Raw genomic sequence first — 24,399 nt, forward strand, 5'->3', positions numbered from 1 at the left:
TGTGTGTTTATTTTGAGATTAGTTTGTGCCAGTTTGTCAAGTAAAGTGAAGTAATTTTAAAAACATGCATGAAATTGAAACTTGAAAGTATTTAGAAAAGTTTACTATTAAGTGAATTTGATAAGTTTTGGGCCTAAAGCTCTGTTGTAAGATCTCATCAAATTAAGTCAGTGAATAATTGCGAGGCTGCTCTTTGGTGTGGTCTGATTGTAATGAAACTAGTATGTTCTTTTTCTTTTATAGGCTTTAATTTTTCTCGTGACTTTTTGAATGGAGATAGGAAAAAGGGAAGGTTCTCTAGAAAATCTTGCGACACTTGAGGTCAAGGCAGTTACGTGGAGAGTGCTGTGAGCTTACCATCCTTCGTCTTAGTCTTTTCTTCAGTCCTTTTGTGATACTTTGATGTAGAATATACAGCGTGTTCTGGAATTTTTCTGTACGTGACTCCTTATTGTGCCAGTTGCACTTAGGAAAGGCATGTGTTATTTTTTCCATCCGGCCATCACCACTGTTTCACACTTGAACTTACGCTTTCTTTGTGTGTGGGCACACTAGAAGCCCTCTGTTCTATTCACTGTGCTCATCTTAAATTCACTGCGTAGAAGGTCGTGCCTCCCGATGTCTCGTGGACTGTTTGGAAATCCTGTTAGATTTCTCTAGACAGACCCTGTCCTAACTCTTCATGGCAGTTGTTTTAAACCTTTTCCGTTTTATTCAGTTCTCTGATTCACCTGCTTTTCCCTGCTCTCTTACCAGGAGAGTCTTTCCTCCTATGTCACAGCAGAAATGTAAGCCTTGGAATGGGAACTGCTTCTGTTTGGGAATGCATGCCCAGCAGTTAATCGAGCTGACTTTAGATTTGAATCTGGGTACATATCTCTATCTCTCTGTTTTTTTTTAAACTTTACAGTATTGTATTGGTTTTGCCATACATCAACATGAATCCGCCATGGGTGTACACGGGTTCCCCATCCTGAACCCCCTCCCACCTTCCTCCCCATACCATCCCTTTGGGTCATCCCAGTGCACCAGCCCCGAGCATCCTGTATCATGCATCGAACCTGGACTGGCGATTCATTTCGCATATGATATTATACATATTTCAATGCCATTCTCCCAAATCATCCCACCCTTGCCCTCTCCCACAGAGTCCAAAAGACTTATACATCTGTGTCTCTTTTGCTGTCTCGCATACAGGGTTATCGTTACCATCTTTCTAAATTCCATATATATGCATTAGTATACTGTATTGGTGTTTTTCTTTCTGGCTTATTTCACTCTGCATATCTCTTACCAGCTGAGTGATGATTGCGGCAAATTGCTTAACTTCTGTGTATCTGTTTCCTCCTCTTGATGTGGGGATCACAGGTGAGTTACTTTGTACCTCACATGCTTAGAACTGTGCCTGGTCTGTAAGTAAGTAGGTAGGTCTCTACTGCTGCTTGGTAACTTACTCCCAGATCTCCTGGCTTAACACAGTAAACATTTATTATCTCACAGTTTCTGTGGGTCAGTCATTTAGAAGCAGCGTATTTGGTGATTTTAAAGGCTTAGGGTCTCTCAGGAGGTTGCTGTCTCATGAAGGCTTGGCCAGGCTGGGGCAGCTGCCTCTAGGATGGTCACTCACACAGGGCTGGTTGGGCCTCTCTGCAGATACTTGGATATTGCATCTCACTTTTCCCTCAGGAGGAGCTGCGTTGTCTTCTTATGGTCTGATGTTGGAAGTTGCACGCTGTCACATCTGACCACACACCCTGTTCTTTGTGGAGGAGACCACGCAGGGTGTGAGTGTCAGATGCTGGGCCTTGGGGGCCGGCTGTCCCGTGTGCATTTGGTGTCAGAGCTGTCCTCCCTGTGGTCGTGGCTGCTCTTACTGTTATTCCCACCATGAAACCTACGTGCGCATCTGTGTCAGCAGTCGTCTATCCTGGCGCACACAGCGCAGGCGTGGCCTCTCCTGTCGGAGGGTGGCCTCTTCATATTTGTTCCCTCTTTTTCAGAAACCTCTTGTCAAACATTGTGTAGTGGTGTGCTCATGTGGCTTTAAAGTCATCATTTACCAAGTTTGTCCCTTCAGCATGTAAATTTGCTCATTTTTTTCTGTTTTAATAAAGCTTTTCAGTAATACCTTCCCCTCTGAGGATCACCGTCCCCTCTTTACTGGCAGCGTCTGGGAAGAGGTGCATGTGTTTACTTCTCTGCATCTGCTCATTCCCTGCTTCTTCCCTAATCTGTTGTTGTATGGCTTCAGCACCCCATGTAAACAGCTTCCGCTGAAAGCTGCTCATGGTCTCATTGTTGACCAGTTTACAGACACTTAGAATATTTTTATATATAATCAGTACCATGCTTACAGTGAACAATATGAATAAGCAAAAGGCAGTGTGAAGCACCTTTTCATCGAGGCATATCGCATAATCCGTTGTGTGCGTTGTACTGATCTTTTTTTTTTATATATATATATATTTTTTTATTTTTTAAATTTTAAAATCTTTAATTCTTACATGCATTCCCAAACATGAACCCCCCTCCCACCTCCCTCCCCATAACATCTTTCTGGGTCATCCCCATGCACCAGCCCCAAGCATGCTGCATCCTGCGTCAGACATAGACTGGCGACATTGTACTGACCTTGATGGCTCTGTGCTTCTGCACAGCCGTGAGCCCCTCCAGTCAGTAGCCACACGCCCACCCTCCATTTTTCTGCTAGGAGATTTCCGTTTTTCTGACATATTACCATTGATCAGTCTCCTTTAATTAAACTTTGCATTCTGAGAAGATTGTAGCTTCTTAAGCAATTGTAGGAAGTCATATGGAGGGATTGCCCGTGCCTGCTGTCCAGTACCTGCAGTGGTGACATCTTGGATAACACCACAGTTGAAGTATCGACGTGGGTGCAGTCAGATGCTGACCATTTCCATCAACAAGAGGACCCTTATCACCACACCCACTACCCCCCACCCCCAATGCTACTTAACCAGTGATCTGTCCTTCATTTTTATAACATGGTCATTTCAGGAGTAGTATATAAATGGACTTAAAGCCTATTTAACCCTTTGGGATTGACTTCCATTCAGCATAATTCTTGAGAGATTGATGCAGGTTGTTGCTGTATCAGTGTTCTTTTTGTTGATGACGAGTATTCTGTGGGATGGATGTACCGTGCTTCACCTCACCTGTTGAAGAGCATCTGAGTTTCCAGTTTCTGGCTATTGCCAACAAAGCTGCTGCATGTAAACATTCCTGCGCAGATTTTTCTGTGAATTTACCTTTTTATTTCTCTGCCATAAATGCCCACGAGTATAACTGCTGTATGCATGTTTGATTTTTCAAGAAACTGCCAAACTGTTTTCCAGAGTGGCCATACATTCTGCATTCATACCATTAAGAGCAGTGCTTATGATCTAGGTTCTCTGCATGCTCAGCAGCATTTGGCGTTGTCACTTTTTCTCTCTCTCTTTTTGGCTCCACTGGGGTTTTTTTTGTGGCACATGGACTTCTCTCTAGTTGTGGGTGGGCTTAGTTGCCCTGGGGTGTGAGGGATCTTCAGTTCCCCCAAACAGGGACGAAACCTGTAACCCCTGAATTGGAAGGTGGCTCCTTAACCACTGGCCCACCCGGGAAGCCCCTGTGTCACTTTATTGTAGCCATTCTGTTAGGTATGTAGTAATCGCTTGTGACTTTAATTTGCATTTCCCTATCACTGAACCTCTTTCATGTGCTTATTTGCCATCAGTAGATCCTTTTCATTCCGTGTTTCTTCATGGTTTTTGCTTTTTTTTTTTTTTAATGTGATGGTATGGCTTTGTGTGTGTTCTTTGGTATTTAGATATTTGTGTGGGACATGACCGAGCAACTGACACTCTCACTTTCACTTTGGTATTTATCGTGTTTTCAGTTTGGGAAATTTCTATTGACATATCTTCACGCTGACTGATTCTTTTCCCATCCATGTCCAGTCTACTGATCATCACTTCACAGGCATTTTCTCTGTTACAGTGCTTTAGTTTGTAGCATTTGTTTTTTATTCTGTCTGAGATTTTCCACTCCTCTGCTTGAACTACTCATTTCTTCTAGTAGTTTGTCTACTTCTTCTTTTACAGCTCTTAAGATATTAAAAGTAGTTATTTTGAATTCCCTGTCTGATAACTCCAGCATCTGTGCCATGCCTGAGTTGGGCGCTACAGTGTGGATGGTGTTCTCAGTGCCTTTGGCTGTGCTTGTAGTTTTTGCTGAGAGCCAGATGTGTGTTGTTGGGTGATAGGAATGAAAGTAAATAGGCCTCTAGTGTGCAGTGTTAGGTTGCTGCTGCTGCTAAGTCGCTTCAGTCATGTCCGACTTTGTGTAACCCCATAGACGGCAGCCCGCTCTCTCATCCCTGGGAGTCTTCAGGCAAGAACACTGGAGTAGGTTGCCATTTCCTTCTCCAATGCATGAACGTGAAAAGTGAAAGTGAAGTCACTCAGTCGTGTCTGACCCTCAGCGACCCCATGGACTGCAGCCTTCCAGGCTCCTCCGTCCATGGGATTTTCCAGGCAGGAGTACTGGAGTGGGGTGCCATTGCCTTCTCCATTGTTAGGTTAACCTGGCTAAAAATTGTTGCTGTTGTTTAGTTGCTAAGTTGTGTTCGACTCTTGCGACTCCATGGGCTGTAGCCTGCCAGGCTCTTCTGTTCATGGGATTTCTCCAGGCAAGAATACTGGAGTGGGTTGCCATTTCCTTCTCCAGGGGACCTTCCCTACTCAAGGATGGAACCCACATCTCCTACATTGGGAGGCAGATTCTTCTTTACCACTGAGTCACCTGGGAAGCCTGGCTAGAAATTGGACTGTTTTTAATGTTTGATGTGGGTATCAGAGGCTTTAACTTCTTCAGGTCCCCATGTTTTTGGCCTTCTCATTAGTGAGTTCCTCATTAGTGTCTGGTTCCCCAGTAAATCTCTCTGCTGCCTTCCTGGCTGGGGGTGCTGAAATGCCTCATTACTTGCCCCACATGACCCCACTGACCTCCTGCTCAGGAAGGGCTCCTTGCCACTAGGTGGTGGTGGAAGCTCTGATTCCTCACTCAGCCTCCTCTGTGTGCATGTGCATGTGTGTGTGTGGTGGGGGTGGGGGGCTGAAGGGAGGTCTTGTGACCACCCTGCAGTGACCACCCTGGTTACTTCCCCTGCCTTCTCTGACACCACCTTGGTGGGGCTTTGGGGTGTTGTCACCACTGGTGGTCTGTGGGTGGAATCGCTGGTTTGTTCTGTGGCATTTGGCCGGACTATAGTGGTAATATCCAAAGCTTTCGGTCTTGCTGGTCTTCCCCTTTCCTGGATCTCTTGCTCCATCTGGAGCAGGGATTTGTTGGGGCTTTTCTTGGTCAGCGCCTGTTGGTGTTTCTGGATTTGCTGACTTCCCTCTTCAAACTTGGATGGATGAAGCTACAAGTAAGCTCAGGGAGCTCATCAGCATGTGGTTCCTTGGGTCCTGAGGTCATAGGAGGTTTATCTTTTCTCTGCCTTTGAGTCGTCTTCTGTTTGTTTTATATGTTTTTATTTATACCTAAGTGAGGAATAGGACAAGGTACCTTTCTTTCTTTCCCCCAGAACTGGAAGTGATTGGAAAGTTTTTAATGGTAGTTTTAAAGTGTTTTAAGTGTTCGTTATCTTGACCTCCTGAGAGTCTTGGTTAGAGGGGGCCCTCTCTGCACTCAGCAGTGGCGGGGGAGGGTTCGCTCATCATAAGCGTCCACTGTACTTTGGTGTGCTCACCACACTTCTGCTTGTTCTTTCTTCTCGTGAGTCAGTCTGTATGGAGTCTCCAAGGCCAGGCTGCCTACTGTGTCTTGTTCATTTCTGTATTTCCGGTGCCTAGGATAGTACCCGGCTAGCCTGAAGAGGGAAGTGGCACCCACTCTAGTGTAAGAATACTGTGGACAGTATGGATGCCTGGGAAATCCTATGGCCAGAGGAGCCTGGTGGGCTACAGAAGGCTTGGACACAACTTGGTGACTGAACAACAGCAATGACGCACATAGATGTGCCAGATGTGACGATGGTCAGTGCTCAGCTACAGATACACGGGGGGGAGACCTGGATTAATATCCCATCGAAGATGCACGTTTCTGTTTGAAGTCATTTTCTGTTTGAAAGTCATCCAAAAGTGCTGTGTGACCTGTGACACAGCATAGGGTTTATGAAGAATGTTATTAGAGAGGTGAAGTTGGAGGTAAAGAGCTGTGATGCAATATAGAGATTCCAAAATTTGAGTCAAAGAAAATTATAAAATTCAGTTCACCTCCCTGCCCCACCCCCCATTAAAATAGACACATCATACGCAGTGTCTTCATCAGAGCACCATTTTTTTTCTGTCATGCCATGTGGCATGTGAGATCTCAGTTCCCCAGCCAGGGATGGAACCCGTGCCCCCTGCAGTGGAAATGCAGAGTCCTAACCACTGGACTGCCGGGAAAGTCCCCAAAGCAACAAGGTTTTAGGTCATTTCAGAGTTTATACTAATGGTTGATCTGAAGATGAAACTGAAAAATCAGTGTTAGTTCAGTGCTCCAAGCCTTACAACAGCTTAAAAAGAGTGCACTTTGCTCCTAATGTCCTATTTTTCTCTCATGATCTCATTAATATTCCTTTAATATGTGTCTTACCAGCCTTGAGTGTCAGGTTTCCTGATTCCCTGTAGTTCGAAAAGGAGGCCTAAAGCTGGAGAGTCGAGATGGTAGACTTTCGTCTGTGAGGCTAACGCGATGCCAGAGGGAGAATGATGACTTCAGGAAGAAGGCCAGAATGCTGTCAAGCTTAGAGTCATGTTATTTTTAAAACACAATATGAATATTTATGATGACTGTAAATCTAGTAATGTTTAAATTATGTTTATAATAGCTTCTTATGTTGGCAGATATACTTATAGAAAGAATTTCTTCATTGACAGTGCCAACTCAATGTATTTCTGCCCTTTGAAGTCTAATATTAAATTAATCTGGAAAATTTTATATATGGAGCAGTTCTTCAACATTTCAAGATGTTATCATTGTGTACTGGGCTCATAAAATCACCTCTCTAATTTGTTACAGATTTAAGCTTTGTGTCTAATTGAAAAATATTTAAATATTTCCTTTTAGTCTTCCTTCCCAAATTATGTGGACTGTTTAAATAGACGTTTATTGTATTAAAAAATACAAGATTTTAATTATACATGTGTATGTACAGCTGTATATTTACAAAGTAAGAATCATACTGTGTGTGCAGTTGCACTCTAGGGAATATTTAAAAGATATCTATTATACAAACAGAATGTTTATTAAACAAAGAAGAATGCTGAGAGACGTAATTTTTCAGGCTAATTGGATTTTTTGGTTGATTCAGGATTAGCTATATAAAAGGTTTCAGTGTTTGTTAGAGATTTTCCTAAATCTGTTTCCACAAAGATGGTGCTGAATCTAAAAACAGATATAAATTAGCTTTGTATAGCACCAGCTAATAATGTCCCCTTTCATCCAAATCCTCATTTTCCATTGGTGGATCTTTCTGTTAAGTCCTTCCCCTGCCATGGTGCTGGAACCAGGACTTAGCTGTCTTAAAATTTGCTGAAATGCTGCTTTGTCACCTGCTCAGACTCACCACAAACTTCCTGTTTAATTCATTGCTTTACAGCAGTTTGGAAATTAGAAATTTTAGGAGATTTGTGGACTGATGACTTCTGCTAGAGAATGGCTTGACTATGTTTTGGTGAATTTGTCTGAAAACCTAATCTTCAGTATTTATATCATAATTATCTTTGGTCAAGTGTGAATGAAGTTCAGTGTCTTACTTAGAAAGCAGTTGGAATTGTCCCTTGAGTACTGTTGTTATTATTTTAAAATATTTTCTTGGCCGCACTTGAGGGCAAGTGGGCTGTTAGTTCCCTGACCAGGGACTGAACCCATGCCCCTGCATTGGAAACTTGGAGTCCCAACTACTGGTTTGCCAGGAAAGTCCTCCCCCCTCTCTTGTTTTAGGTGTTGTTTATTTTAGTTTTTAAATTTAGGGCAGTGTGGTGTCTGAACTTAGAATGGATGTGGCTTTTGAGATTTGAAACCTGCTGTTGTGTATGTCCACGGGCAAGTTCTGAACCTCAGTTTTCTCATCTCTGAGAATGGAGCTGAGACTTGGGCTCCAGCAGTTGCAGCCCGCAGGCCCTAGTTCACAGACTCAGGAGCTGTGGCGCATGGGTTCAGGTGCTTCATGGCGTGTGGGCTCTTCCCAGACCAGGGGTTGTCCCCTGCATTGGCAGGTGGATTCTTAACCACTGGACCACCAGGAAGCTCCCCTCATTAATTTTCTTATCCTGTTAACTTATCGTAGCAAGTAGTACTATGGTTTGATTGACATTTCAGTTTCATTCCATTTCTTTGACTGTCCCTTGCTTTGAGCATATAAAGTACTAATGGGTGGTAAGAAGTAAAGGAAAAGGATTCTAATAATCTGTAAAAATGATCACCACCTCCACACAATGGAGAGTTGTTTGTATTAAAATGAAATCATATTTCAGTAATATCTTAATTAGTGACATTCCTGAGAGTGACAGGATCAGCAGTGTTTCTTTTGGGTGGTATTGTTAATGTGACTTTTTCCTCTGTAATCAGCCTGATCACAACTGTAAATAAAGAGAGCCATGTTTAGGCAAAATTGTGAGGTTTTCCACTGCAGCATCCTTTTGGCTTTCTTTTCTTTATATTTTCCTTCTCTGAGTAGTGTTTGGGAAACACCATCTTCCGTTTCTGCTCTCCGGGATGATCATCTGTCAAACTTTTCTACTAAATCAAAACAGGAAAGAATAAAAGTTTGTTTGTTTGGTTTTATGTACTTGACTACATACACGTTCATACACAGTCCTAGAATTTGATGGAAAGTGAAAACTCCTTTCTCAAGAAATGCACACACATTTACACTAAATTTTGCCCTAATTTCATGGTACCCAGAAACCCAGATTATTAAAGTGAAGATTTTGGACAATGTAATTATGGAGCGAAAATTGATGAATCTTCTTTAAGGAAGTTTAGGCATAAATGTCTAATTACGTGGAAATTTGGGAGCGAAACTAGATCTGTTTGAAGTTACCCATGGGTCAAACCTGAAGGCAAAATTAATTGAGATCTCTTAGGATGACTGCTCTCATTCTCCTTGGCATGCCTTCTATGCTCCAGGAGAAGAGCACCTGCTTCTAACTGTTGGGGGTCTTCGCTCAGAAACTGCTGGTATTAGAAAGTAAATGCTTCATTATCTGTCGTTAGCTTCCTTCTGGAACAGAGTCTGCTTAATTTAGCATTGATCTGTTTACCAGGCCCCTTTCTCCTGTTTGGTTGCATCCTTTCTGAGCATCTAGTGAAAACCATAGGCCATCTTTCCAGTAAAACGCCTGCATGTATATCCATGCATGCCCCTGGGCTTACAGTCCACATAGAACTTCTTACATTCTCCTCCCTTTCATGTCTTTCCTGACCTTTTTTTTTTTTGTTTAACCTTTTCCTTTTCTAAGACAAGTAGGTCTCTTCTTTCAGTTCAGTTGAGCTCAGTCTCTCAGTCGTGTCGAACTCTTTGCAGCCCCGAGGACTGCCGCATGCCAGGCTTCCCTGGTCTCTTGTTTACCTTTCTTCTAACCGTTACTTGTCCTTCTGCCTCATGATTCCTAGATGCATTTTATGTTTTTTCTGCTTTAGTTCTTGTCTGCTAGTCAGAGCTTAGGGGTAGAAACCCAACTGTGTCCTGTTTAAGCAAAACTGAGTTTATTGACTCACATAATGAAATTGCAGGAAGGATTTATTTATACAGGTGTTAAGAATGATTGGAACTAGGGCCTTTTCACCGTCAGGATTCTTTCTTCTTTTTAATTTTCGGCTGTGCTGGGTTTTTGTTACTATGTACAGGCTTTCTCTAATTGTGGTGAGTAGGGATCTTCATTGCAGTGCATGGGCTTCTCATTGTGGTGGCTTCTCGTTGCGGAGCGTGGACTCCAGGCGCACGGACTCAGTAGTTTTGGCGCGTGGGCTCAGTTGCTCCATGTCACGTGGGGTCTGCCTGGACTAGGGATCGAACCTGTGTCCGGGAAGGCCTGTGAGGATTCCCTTTATCCTTTCTTGCTCTCATCTCTGATTCTCTCTCCACGATGCCGTCGTTCTTCCACACAGACGTCTTCCACATGGCTGTAGACAAGTTGCTGCTGGGCACGAGGGTCACATCCTTAGTTTTTCTATCAGAGCATCTGTTTCTCCTCCCGTAATTCCAGTTCAGAAAATCTTGGAGAAGGAATTGACTTGGCTTGGGATATGCTTATGCTTATGACCTGGGCATGGTTGGACCCTACCCAAACTGCATAGATGAAATCTGAGGAAAAGCACTTCCCCTAAAGTGGCAGACGTGCTGTTCCCAGAATAAGGGAGAGTGCTGGGCAAGCAGATAATAGTGGGCGACCACATCCTCTTCTGAGGTTGAGTCTTGGGTCTTCCTCCTTCATGCTCATTCTGTGCCAGCTCAGTCACCAAGTGCTGTGAAGGCCAGGGGAAGAGCTGGCCACGCCGCCATTACCAGGCTGATTCTAGTCTGGCACAGGACAAGCAACGGAATATTCCCTGTGTGTGTGTCCTACTCTTCAGATTGTCGTCTTTAAAGCCAGAGATTGTATCCTGCCTATTTCTGCCAGCAAACTTCTGACAAGATACAATACAGTAAATAATCTATGTGGTGAAGGCAATATTGAGGTTTTTTTTAAATTAAAAGAACTTTAAAAAATGTTTTGGCCATGCTGCGTGGCATGTGAGATCTTAATTCCCTGACCAGAAATCCAACCCACGCTTGCTGCAGTGGAAGCACAGAGTCTTAACCACTGGATTGCCAGGAAAATCCCAAGGCAATACTGATTTTTCTTTTTTAATAGCTATTTAGGGGAATTCCCTGGTGGTCCAGTGGTTAAGAGTCTGTGCTTTCGCTCCCGAGGGCATGGACTCAATCCCTGGTCTGGAAACTAAGACCGTCAAACTGTGCCATGCAGCCAAAAAAAAAAAGGTGGGGGGAGCAACTTAAAATGCCTAATATGATATGTCTGTAATTGGCAATAGATGCACTTGTGATGGTTAAATTTTGTGTCAGCTTGGCTGGACCATGCTGCCGAGATATTTGGTCAAACATTATTCTGGATGTTTCTGTGAAGGTATCTTTTGGGATGAGATTAACGTGTAAATTGGGAGACTCAGAGTAAAGCAGATTGTCCTGCATTTTGTGGGTGGGCCCCCTCCAGTCAGTTGAAGGTTTTAATAGCAGAGAACAGAACCTCCCCTTGGTAGGAACGAATTCTACCGGCAGACTGCCTTTGAACTCAGCTGCTCCTCTTGCCTTGGTCTCCCAGCCTGCCTTACAGGTTTTGGACTTGCCGAACCTTCGAAACTTCATGAGCCAGTTCCTGAAAGTGAATCTCTGTGTCTACCTACCTACCTATATCCATCCATCCATCCATCCATCCATTATCTGTCTGTCTATCTTACATCTTGTAATTATTTTTGTGGAGAACTCTAATACACAGGCTGTAGCCATTGAGTGCTCCAGGCATACATCATCACAGTTAGATCCAGAAGAAAGGCCTGAACTTAATATGTGAAATCCTTTGCAGGGACGTCCCCCCTTAGCTTAATTACTCTTATACTCATCTATGAACCAATTGCTCTGGTAGGTGGGTTGAGCACTCTTATACATCAGCCCCTTCACAAAGGTTTGAGGTGTGCAGGTGGTATAATTGGTATTTGCATCAGAATCTCATCTTTTGGTGGAGAGCAGATAAAGAAAGGATGGTGCTGGTGCCTAGGTCCTAGAGGCTTAATCGGTAGTCAGAAGCAATAAATGTTCATATGATACAATTATTTGCTGTACATTGGAATATATCTATCTTTTGGAATGTGGAATGATTGCATTCTTTATGTTTTAGAATTCCTGGATACTATGTAAGATCGATTGGATATAAATTTCTTCACATCTGTAGACTGGTTCTGATAGTCTTTAATGCATGAATTTTCCAATCTATGATTTTAAAAAGTCTTAGACATTGTTTAAAGATTAAAATCACAGTATCAGTTGACTTGAGATTTTAGAAATTTCTCTGTCTCTTTAGATATATGTATGTGTACACACACAGACATAATTTTAGTATGATAGTAGTGAAGCAGTAGAAAAAGATGCTTGAAAAGTTGATATAATTTTAATAGTCATTAAAAAAATGTGTATATTAAAAATGTTCTATGTTTTTACCCTGTTTTCTTTCTTGGAAAGAATTTGTTAATCTAGGTGACATAGCAACAAAAACAACAGATGTGGAAACATTTTTGCTTTTTTGTTGAGAAAAATCTCATCTGTATGCATAGAGTATATTTAGCAATTGCTTTAGTAAATGCCAGACAGATGGTGTAAACTCAGAATGACTCCTCAAACAATTTTATCACAACAGTTATTTTGAAGCATATTCTAACAACACTGGAGCTCAGATTTCTGGGAAATCATGAATGTAGCTAGGTACATAAAGAGGGGAAGGACTAGGCTTCTAAACCAGAGAAATTTGTGTCTATGAGATGCTTAATTTCTGAAGCCCTCTTTTTGTAACCTATGGTTGAATACTATCTGTTTTTCTGTCTCATGGAGTGGAATTCAGTAACTTAAAAGTGGTTGAAGTAGATGAGTGACAGGTTGGCCTTTAAAGAGAAATAGAAAAATAAAGAGCTAGAGGGAATTCATTGATACCAATATTACAGTGAAAGGGAACGATGGAAGGAGCCCAGTCATTGTTAGCTGGGCATCTTTGCTGTGTTGTGTGCTGGAAACGTGTGGTTGCTTCACAGCTCTCTTTTTACATGAAGAAACAGTTGCATATTTTCAGTTTATGAAGTCACGGGAGTATTTATACCCTTAAAATACTTTAAAATAATTATATCAAAATCCTGACTTTGAGCTGTGTGAGTGTAACCAGTCAGCTTTTTCATGGAACACCAATTTTACTTGAAAGAATGGCTGACAAACTGCTTATTCACAGAAGGGCGTTTGTTAGACATTTTCTCAAAAATGAACAAAGTAAGGCTGTCTCTTAGGGAAAAAAAACAGGTTTTTGTTGCAAATGATAAAAACCAAGATTTCAAGTGAAAATTAGAATCTTGAAAACTTGCATCTGCTACCATGAACTTACAGTTTTTCAGTTTTAAGACTTACCTGATGAAAGTGATGATATTAAGGATTTTGTGTTCGGTTTTTGTTTTTGATATCAGGTAATCAAATGTTTCAGCATTTGGAAAATAAGATAAGCCTAACTCAATGAATTAAAAATTTTCACATGACCAATGCATGATGGATACAGGAATCTTTCAAGGACAAGGTAGACCAGTGGGTTTTAATGTGACAAAGTACTAATAGTTAATTGGTGAGATTTTATTTAGTTGTTAAAAATTTTTTTAATGTCTCTTTTGGCTGCACGGGGGTTCTCTAGTTGTGGCAAGTTGGGGCTACTCTCTAGTTCGTAGTATACGACCTTCTCATTGTGGTGATGTCTCTTGCTGAGCACGGACGTGGGCTTCAGTAATTGTGGTGCTCAGGCTTAGCTGCTCTGTGGCATATTGGCTTTTCCTGCACCAGGGATCACACTCATGTTCCTGGCGTTTGGCGAGTGTATTCTTTACCATTGGACCACCAGAGAAGTCCAAATTGATGTGATTTTAGATTCTACATTGCAACGAACCTTTAAGAAACTACTACTGATTGAGTTTTGGAGGAATGTCAGAGAATGTCCACAATTACCTGGAAAGCCTGTTAAAATATTTATCCTTTTATTATCTGCATAAGACCGTTTTTTTATTTGTGTACTTCAGCTGGAACAACACATTGCAAAGATTTAATGTGGAAGCATATTTGAGAATCCAGATAATGAAGAGATATGTAAATGTAAAATGATGCTGTTTTCCTCACTAGCAGTTTTTGGGAGACCATCATTATTTTTCTAAATATGTATTCATACTAGCATGTGACAGGTTTATTATTTTGAAATAAATTTAACAACTAATTTAAAAATTTGCTTTTAGTTTTAACTTAAAATACTATACATCAGTAGATATAACCTGTGTGAGCAAAAGCTCTTCTGTATCCCAAATAATTTTTAAGAGTGTAAAGGGGCTCTCAGACCAAAATGTTTGAGAATGCTATTTTGGTGAAAGGGTGTGCACGTAGCTCAGAGAAAGCAGTATTTGATGGAGGCCTTGCGGGATTCTTCTCAGAATCAAATGCCTTTATGTACAGTTCAGGGTATATGTTAGTGGTTCAGGGCTTGATGATGATAAGATTTTTTGGTAAAATGTTTAACAGTTAGGCTAGAGACAAGTTGGCTAAACTGTATCTCAGTTAGACAGATGAATTATTTGTTAAAATCTATTATCAGTAAGTTTGGTAAGCCAGATAGTGATCTTTTAATCATACATAGAATTAAATTTAACTTTTTGTTGTAAATGTATATGGAGTATTATGAATTATAGTAATATTAAAATGCTGGAAATTTTTTTGCATTAGAAATGGTTTATACTTAAGTAAAAAATTGCTTACAGTGTACATAAAGAAAGTCCCGTCTCCCCAAGGAGGGCACAGTATGAAAATTATCAGTTTCAAGATTGGAAAACTTTGAATATGTAAGAATAGAAGTGAGAAGAAGTGAAAGACTTGTGTCTCTCTACGGATGGAAAAGAGGAAGGAATGATTTCCCGTAGTCAGACTGCTGGAAGTTTTTTTTCTGTGTGTGCTGAAGTTAGAAACTGGAAAGGTTGCCAGGCGGACAGGGGGAGGGGGAGTCTGCCTATGTGTCAGTTAGGCATGATGCGCTGAGCAGAGATGCCTGCATCAGTGGTGGGACTGTTTTCCTGTACTTTCCTACAAGATGAACTCAACATTTCTCTTCTTTTATCTGTTTAGCTTGTTGAATTAACATTTGAAGCAAGTTTGGGCAAGGAGATAATTAACATGAGTCTTAGGGAGTAAATAAATATGTATTTCTCATTGCAGTGAAACCTCAATCAGTTTTTCTGAGGAACAGAAATTTTTGCCTAATTGAATAGCCAGCATCCATGTTTCATTCATCACTGATTAAAGGCTTTCTACGTGCTGAAATAGATGCCGTGTCTAGTCTGGCTTCTGCTTTTAAGGAGCTCATAGTTTAGCATATTTCAGCTCACTCTCCAACAGAAGTAAAAGCATATGAAAGGTTACCAAGCCTTTCTTTAAAGAATCAGACTTTTGTAGGCATCATCATTATTATGATTCATTGCCTTTATAGTAGTAAATTTATTAGTTTGTAGTGTTTCCAGGACATATGCAGTGTTACTTTTGAAGAAAAAAAAATAATCATAGTATCAGGTGTCGTTTGTATAATTCTGCTAAAGTGGAAATGTTCAGAAATACCAGGTAACAGTTTTGATTAGATAGGCTCTGATTACTGTAATTTTTAAGTGTAAATGTTTACTTTTCTATATGTCTGACTAAAAAAAATACATCTAAACCAAAAAACTTGTCCTCCTACTCTGTGATTTGTTTATTTCTGTGTTCACTGTTCTGATATTCACTTAAAATCCTACAGATGTGGACTTATTCTGATGACTCTACCTTTTGAATTTTACTTGTTGGCCCCTTAATGAGAACCCACAGCGTACGTCTGACCTTATTTATCTTTCTGTCTACTAACTTTTCCACAGATGAAGACCATAGTCGTGTTAGTTGTAATCGCATAAGGACCCAAGTGCATCATCTAGCGGAAGGTCCTGAGAGGAGACTGCTCGGCCTCCCTGTCTCTTTGAGAAACTAGTGGAGTGGGAGGCTGTCCCGTCCCTGGTTTGGGAGAGCAGACAGGTGTAGCTCTGTAGAGAGAAGAGTATGTGAAGCTCATTTTTTTTTTACAAAACCTACTTATTTGTTTTTGACCACAACTTGAGTGGGTCTGCATTGCCGTGTGGGCTTTTCTCGAGTTGCGGTGATCAGGGGCTACTTTCTAGCTGCAGTGTGTGGATTTCTCATTGCAGTGACTTCTCTTGCTGCAGAGCATGGGCTCTAGGCAAGCGGGCTTCGGTAGTTGTGGCTCCCAGGCTCTAGAGCACAGGCTTAATAGTTGTGGTGCACGGGCCTAATTGCTCCGAGGCACGTGGGAATCTTCCCAGATTAGGGATCGAACTCATGTCTCTTGCACTGGCAGGTGAATTCTTTACCGCCCAGCCAGGGAAACCTGTGAAGCTCATATTTGAAAGAAATGGGAAGGTGTGTCTTGGGAGTTATTTTATAGTTTCCAAGTGATTGTGATTTTTTTGTTTGTTTGTTACTTCAAAATACTGAAGAACCTTGAAAATGAATCTTGAGAATTCTTTTTTTGCTTAAAACTATCTGCCACTGCTAAGGCACATCAGTCGTGCCTGATTCTGTGCGACCCCATAGACGGCAGCCCACCAGGCTCCCCCTTCCCTGGGATTCTCCAGGCAAGAACACTGGAGTGGGTTGCCATTTCCTTCTCCAGTGCATGAAAAGGAAGTCGTTCAGTCGTCTTCGACTGTTAGCGATTCCATGGACTACAGCCTGCCAGGCTCCTCCGTCCATGGGATTTGCCAGGCAAGAGTACTGGAATGGGGTGCCATCGCCTTCTCTGTAAAACTATCTAGTGCCCCATATTTGTAGATGCTCAGGTATTGAATTATGTAATCCTAGTGGAACATACTTTCGCACTGTTAATTGTCCTGCTTTTATTTTGCATCACAAAACTTAGCTGGAGAGTTACCGACATTTGGAACTTGGATTTTTCGTAGTGCCATGGTGCAGCACCCATGGTGACGCATTTGTTCTGATGAGGATAAGTGAGAATGTATCGATGCTTCTGGGGATGTGTGGGAGGTAATAGTTGAAATCTGAACTGAGTTGAATGGTTGCCATGCTCACAGAGATGAAACGTAGTATTTAATTAGTTAAAATATTTATTGATTACTTTTGCTGTGTTCAGTTCAGTTCAGTCGCTCAGTCGTGTCTGACTCTTTGTGACTCTATGAACTGCAGCCGCTAGGCCTCCCTGTCCATCACCAACTCCTGGAGCCTACCCAAACCCATGCCCATTGAGTCGGTGATGCCATCCAACCATCTCATCCTGTATTGTCCCCTTTTCCTCCTGCCCTCAATCTTTACTGTGTTAGGTTAAGATTTACAAAAAGTGTAAAACAGTATTCTCAAATCTTTTACTAAAAGATAGGCAAAATGAAATTAAAGTGAAATAACTTAGCACTTAATATTTCTTAGTGTTTTTCTGTTTGTAACTTTAGGGAGAGAGAATGTGCCAGTTATTAAATTTCAAAATATTTTACGCCGTAGTAACAAAAGTATTCATTAAACACAGCTCTAAAAAGTTGGTTGGGACAGTATAGGTAGTGAGTAATAGCCTGGACTTTGAAATCAAACAGACCTAGTTTTAAATTGTAGTTCAGCAACTTCCTCATGAGGAGCAATTACGAAACTCGTGGGTGCTGAGAACATTAATGAGATGAGTAAGTCAAGTGCCTCAAACAGAGTATATGCTTAGTAAATATTCATGTCTATGTATTTTTGTTGTTGTTATTGTGAAAGGAAAGTTTTATTGAAAAAAAAAGACAGTTCAAAACTCTGGATTTCTATTTGATAATCTTCAAGAAAGATTTTCTAACTTCTAAGGAGGCATGCCAGTTTTTTAAAAAAACACGTGGTTGGCACATTGGTTTAGAATCTCTTTGGAATGTGCTTTGTGTATTTTGTATACTGTATTGGGCCTCTTACATGTATCTGTGGGCCCAGGACATCTGTTCCTGTGAGGGATAATGTGATTGTCTTAGGCACATTTTTATTTTATTGTTTTCCCAAGGAACTCTTCTCTGTCCTGTCAGTCAGGATGTATTGAACGTTTCTTGAATGAATAAGCAAATGAAGGAGAGCACGAAAGACCAGTTAGATCAAAAGACATTCCCTGGTGGCTCAGATGGTAAAGAATCCGCCTGCAGTGCAGGAGACCTGGGTTTGATCCCTGGGTAGCAAAGATCCCCTGGAGAAGGGAATGGCTACCCACACCATTGTTCTTGCCTGGAGAATTCCACGGACAGAGGAGCCTGGCAGGCTACAGTCCATAGAGTGGCAAAGAGTCAGACACGACTGAGCGACTAACACTAAGCCAGTGAAGGAGAGCCTGAAAGACTAGTTAAATCAAAAGATATTAAAAAGTATTACTTCTCAGTTCTGCTTCATAATTAACATCAGTGCAGTTCAGTCGCTCAGTCGTGTCCGATTCTTTGTGGCTCCATGAATTGCAGCACGCCAGGCCTCCCTGTCCATCACCAACTCCCGGAGTTCACTCAGACTCATGGCCATCGAGTCAGTGATGCCATCCAGCCATCTCACCCTCTGTCGTCCCCAATCCCTCCTGCCCCCAATCCCTCCCAGCATCAGAATCTTTTCCAGTGAGTCAATTCTTCACATGAGGTGGCCAGAGTACTGGAGTTTCAGCTTTAGCATCATTCCTTCCAAAGAAATCCCAGGGCTGATCTCCTTCAGAATGGACTGGTTGGATCTTCTTGCAGTCCAAGGGACTCTCAAGAGTCTTCTCCAACACCACAGTTCAAAAGCATCAATTCTTTGGCGCTCAGCCTTCTTCACAGTCCAACTCTCACATCCATACATGTGTTGTCAAACAGAAATCTTCTTCACGGGCCAAAGTCTTATTCTTGTTTTTCCAATTTTAGCCTGTAATATACTTCCAAAGACTAGTTTTTGTGTGCTTATAGTACAGAAGTTTTTTATAGCTTGTAACTGTTAACCTTTTCTGAAAATTCAGTATTATATTTATAATTTTAATAAAATGTTTACCCGTTAATGAAGGATAGAGGTAGTATAGGATAAGACAGGCAAAGAGCCAGATTGCCCGCTTTTAGTGTTCAGGTGGATCATGTTTTGGTTGTCTAAACCTGGACAAGTACTTGAGTTTTTCTGGAAGTATTTCCCCCTGTGTAAAATGGGACTTATCATAATACCTCTGTCATGGGGTTTTTATGAAGATTAGTTGAATTTATATAAGTTCTTAGAGTACTGCCTGGTCCACAAACTATGTAAATCCTTTCTTAGGTGTACTCTTAGTACTGCTGCTGCGGCGGCTAAGTTGCTTCAGTCGTGTCCGACTCTGTGCGACCCCATAGACAGAAGCCCACCAGGCTCCCCCGTCCTTGGGATTCTCCAGGCAAGAACACTGGAGTGGGTTGCCATTTCCTTCTCCAGTGCATGAAAAGGAAGTCGTTCAGTCGTCTTCGACTGTTAGCGATTCCATGGACTACAGCCTGCCAGGCTCCTCCGTCCATGGGATTTTCCAGGCAAGAGTACTGGAGTGGGGTGCCATTGCCTTCTCCACTCTTAGTACTAGATAGAGCTATATATTTTTGACTTTTTAATTAAAAATAGAAAAATAACAAAAGCCTAGTTTTATCATGCAAGATATAAAATTTATTTAGCAAGTGAATGGATGAATACAAATCATAGAAATATAATTATCTGATCAAAATATTAAAGGTGGAACTTAATTACTAAGGTAATTTGATGTAGATACTTACATGTGTATGTCTATATTTGATTATTTTCTATGAAGTGATGTAAGACTATGTTTTCTAGATAAGTATTTTTCTAAAACCATAACAAGGCAGAATATTGAAAACAGAATCTGCAGTGTCTTCCCTGTAAGAGAAGTTTGGACACATCAAATTAAGCAATAATTTTTTTCTTTTCCAATTGTATCAAGATATATTTGACATATAGTACTGTGTAAGTTTGATGAAATATAGCATGATGAAATGATTACATACATAATGAAATGAGTGATCACAATAAATTTAGTGAACATTCATCATCTTATGTAGATACGAGGTTAAAGAAAAAAAATGAGTTTGATGAGAACTTTTAGGATTTACTCAACATTCATATATAACATACAGCAGCATTAATTATATTAATTAATCATGTTGTACATTACATTCCTACTGCTTATTTGTCTTATAACTGTAAGTTTGTACCTTTTGACCACCTTTTCCAGTTCATCTTCCCCCCCCAGCATTCCCCTTCTGCCTTTGGTAACCACAAACCTGATCTCTTTTCCCATGAGTTTGTGTTTTGAAGTATGATTGACCTACAATACTATGTTAGTTCCTTGTGCACAACATAGAGATACTTTCAGAAATCACCACTAAACGATAGTTTTTTGATACCCTCTGAGAACAGTTGACTTTTAATAGAACTGTTAGATTTTTTTCATACATATTTGTTAAATATTTTAATCATTTTTTTTAATTTGGAAAGGAAAACACTGATGGAAAAAAATAAAACAGGAATCATGGCTTTAGATTTACTGGAATAATACAGTCACGCGTGCATTCCTTAAATATTTGTTGAGCACCAGCTGTGTATCTTGTGTTGTACAAGGTTGTGGATATTTTATGGTGAGCACAGAGCGTCTCTTTTAATAGAGCTCTACTTTTGAATGAATGCTGGAAACCTGTGTGGTATCCTCTCTATTGCTCCCCTCTTCCCTCCTGGAAGAAAGTTTTGATTGGACGTTCCCTGACCTCCAGGCATTTCTAAAGGAGAGACCTGCCGGAAACCTTGCAGCAGTGTGCGGGAGCCACGGAGGAGACGGTGGCGTGACTCTGGTAGCGATTTTAGTTGAAATGATTTGATACAAAAACTGCCAGCCTCCTGTCAGTCTGTCAGTCTCTGCTGACTTTTGTTTAAGCTGGCGCCAAATGTAAGCATGTTAGGTGATTTGTGGGGATGCTAGTAGGATAAGGCACCGAACTGGGCAATACAAGATAGAAGGTGAAAGGAAAAGCTTACAGGGAAGGATAAGTTGGACAAGTGAAACAATAAATGAGAAAGCGAGAGATTCTGCACTTAATTTTTGTGGCTATTTGACTTAGGCTAGATTCTAATAAAGTTAAATGTTTTAAATAAGATTTTCCTTTCTTTAAAGGAAACCACTGAAGTTCTTTGTGATAACTATTTTCATAGTTAAGCAAGGAAAATTTTCTTGTCTTTGAAATAGGTGTTAAACTACCGTATAAATTAAAAAAAAATGAGTTGACGCTCACTGTTAACAGGAAGGTGACACATAGCTGAAGATTGCATTTTGTCTTCATCCTTTCTGAGGTCTTTATGGAAGGAGAATGTCAACCTTGAAGATCAATTTCGTAGTTATTTGAAGTAATTACTTGGGAATAATGCAGTATAGTGCATATTCATCTAAGTTTTGTGTACTTGGTTTTAATAAAATCTAGCTTACAATGGGGGAGGGTGTTGACACAGGAGTTGGCAGACTTTCTCTGAAGAACCAGATAGCAAATATTTTGGGTTTTGTGAGCTGTATGGCCTTAGTCACAAGCATTCAACTCTACTGTTGTGAAATAAAGCAGCCAGAGACAGTGGGGACAAAGGAGCATGGCTGTGCTTCAGTCAAGCTTCATTTACAAAAACAAGCAGCAGACTGGATTTGTTCCATAGTTTGCCGGTCCCCGTACCATAAAGAAATATGGAAAAGCTGTGGTATTTTTTTTCATTTTTCATATTTCATTTTAAAAGGTATAAAATACAATAAAATATTCAAATACAAAACTGCAGAAACATTGTTATACAGATAACATTTGAGACTTCTGAAACAGAATTGTTTAATTTCTCAAAAAATTCATCAGCTGGTATAAGACAGTTGAGATTTTTATGTATTAAAGGAAACAGGATTTTCATTTTGAAATTATGGAAGTGCAGGATGTTTAAAAATTAAACATTTTAAGCAAAAGTTCACAGCATGCACCTATTATAGTTACAGCTTCATTGGGAACGTCAGTTGGTTATACTTGAGGAATCAATTTTTTCGAGATTTTTCTTTTTAATTATTTTCTCCATTTTCCAGTTTTTAAAAAAAGGGAGGTAGATTTCTTTATAATTAAAATCTAACATTTTGTGCAGCTTATTAATATGTTACTTTTCTGGCCAGCAAAGTGTGGTTTTAAAATTTTATCAGTTACAGGACTTCTCTGACAGTCCAGTGGTTAAGACTCTGTGCCTCCACTGTAGGGAGCATGGGTTCCATTCCTGGTTGGGGAATGAGATCTTGCATGTGTGTGGTGTGGCCGTAAATAAATAAGTATATATATTTATCAGTTATCTGCTAAGTATCTCCCTTGAGTATGTCGATTTTCTTTTATCTTGTTTCTGTGTCATGTGGATGTTATTGCTAAATACTCAAGTAATGTAACATATGTAGAGATAAAAACATCTCTTCCATGTTTCAGTTAAAGTAATTTTTCTCACTGACAATTTTGTTACTGTAATTTAAATGAGATATGGAGAAAAATGATGTTTTTTTCATCAATTACAGTAACTTTTAATGTGTGTGTACTCAGTCATGTCCTGACTTTTTGAGACCCCATTGACTGTAGCCCACAAGACTTCTCTGTCCATGGAATTTTCCAGGCAAGAATACTGGAATGGGTTTCCATTACTTCTCCAGTGGATTTTCCTGACCCAGGAATCAGTCCCAAGTCTGTTGCAGCTCCTGCATTGGCAGGAGACAATACCACCTGTGAAGCCCACGATAACTTAACAGCCAGCTGTTAAAGAACTCTTGATATAATCAAGTGGGGAGGAATGTGGTCTTTTTATCTTTTCAGCTACAGCTTTAAAGACTCAAGTAGGAATTAATAAATCTCAGTGTTCCCCTAAAAACAAAAGGTACTGTAATAAGAAAAATGGTATCAGTTCACTTCAGTCGCTCAGTCGTGTCCAACTGTTTGTGACCCCATGAACCGCAGCACGCCAGGCCTCCCTGTCCACCAATTCCCGGAGTCTACCCAAACCCATGCCCATTGAGTCAGTGATGCCATCCAATCATCTCATCCTCTGTCGTCCCCTTCTCCTCCTGCCCTCAATCTTTCCCAACATCAGGGTCTTTTCAAATGAGTCAGCTCTTTGCATCAGGTGGCCAGAGTATTGGAGTTTGAGCTTCAACATCAGTCCTTCCAATGAACACCCAGGACTGATCTCCTTTAGGATGGACTGGTTGGATCTCCTTGCAGTCCAAGGGACTCTCAAGAGTCCTTTTCAGCACCACGGTTCAAGTATCAATTCTTCTGTGCTCAGCTTTCTTTACAGTCCAACTCTTACATCCATACATGACCACTGGAAAAACCATAGCCTTGACAAGATGGACCTTTTTTGGCAAAGTAATGCCTCTGCTTTTTAATATACTGTCTAAGCTGGTCATAACTTTCCTTCCAAGGAGTAAGCATCTTTCAATTTCATGGCTGTAGTCACCATCTGCAGTGATCTTTGAGCCCCCAAAATCAAGTCAGCCACTGTTTCCACTGTTTCCCCATCTATTTCCCATGAAGTGTTGGGACCGGATTCCATGATTTTAAGTTTTCTGAATGTTGAGCTTTAAGTCAACTGTTTTACTCTCCTCTTCACTTTCATCAAGAGGCTCTTTAGTTCTTCACTTTCTGCCATACTCTTTAATATAGTTACTTGCTCTGATAACATACGTGCCATAGATTTTATGTTAGTGCATTCACCAAAATAGAATATGGAGCCTGAGAAGACTGTTCATTCCTATGACTAACTTTTTCTTCTATTAAAAGGAACCAGGCATTTTGATGCCACTTTCAATATGTCTCATTCTGAAGAGCCAGCAGTGCCCCAAAATGACAAACTAGGCAAGACGTTGGTAAATTTTAGCTGAATGTAGGTCTCTGTTGCAGATCTTATTTGTCTGCTTTTATATGGAGAGACTTCCAAATCCTGAATGAAAACCTTTTTATTTGTCTTGTGAATGTTCAGATACCTAATATAAAGGAACAGACATATAGGGAGGCGCCGTGTCTCAAATGAGCCTTCGAACAGAGCAATAGTGTGTCTTTAGATGATGATTGGGGTTAATTTGACTTAAGGGAAATATGTCTTGTATTTAGGAGTCTTTTCTGAAAATTCTGAACTGAGAGCCATTTTTAATGATGAGAGGTCAGCAGGCCCCTAAAAGGATACAAAGGATCTTGGAAAACAAACTGCAGCTTTGAGTAGCATTAACTCTCTGTAGACCTGGAGTACATTTGTTAGGTAGATATTGTACTTTGAAATATACGTAGAATGGCTTATGTTTTTCTCCCAGGGAATGCAACTGTATGAGGTGGTCAAGAGGAGCAAAAAGAAATTGCTTTTAAACTTAGCTGCTGACTGATTTTCCCTTTCTTTTGGATCAATGTTCTTAGCTTGTGTGTAAGATGTTGGGAAGCAGAAAACACGTGAAGTATCAGTCTTATTTTTTCATAAATGCCCTC

General features: G+C 40.7%; 1 protein-coding gene across 26 annotated transcripts in view; it reads left to right on the forward strand.

Annotated features, from left to right (window-relative positions):
- The window catches only part of ARHGAP12 (Rho GTPase activating protein 12), a 117,644-nt gene that overhangs the window by 20,047 nt on the left and 73,198 nt on the right, over window positions 1-24,399 (forward strand). The window lies entirely within an intron of this gene.

This window comes from Ovis canadensis, chromosome 13 (genome assembly GCF_042477335.2).
Source record: "Ovis canadensis isolate MfBH-ARS-UI-01 breed Bighorn chromosome 13, ARS-UI_OviCan_v2, whole genome shotgun sequence".
NCBI lineage: Eukaryota > Metazoa > Chordata > Mammalia > Artiodactyla > Bovidae > Ovis > Ovis canadensis.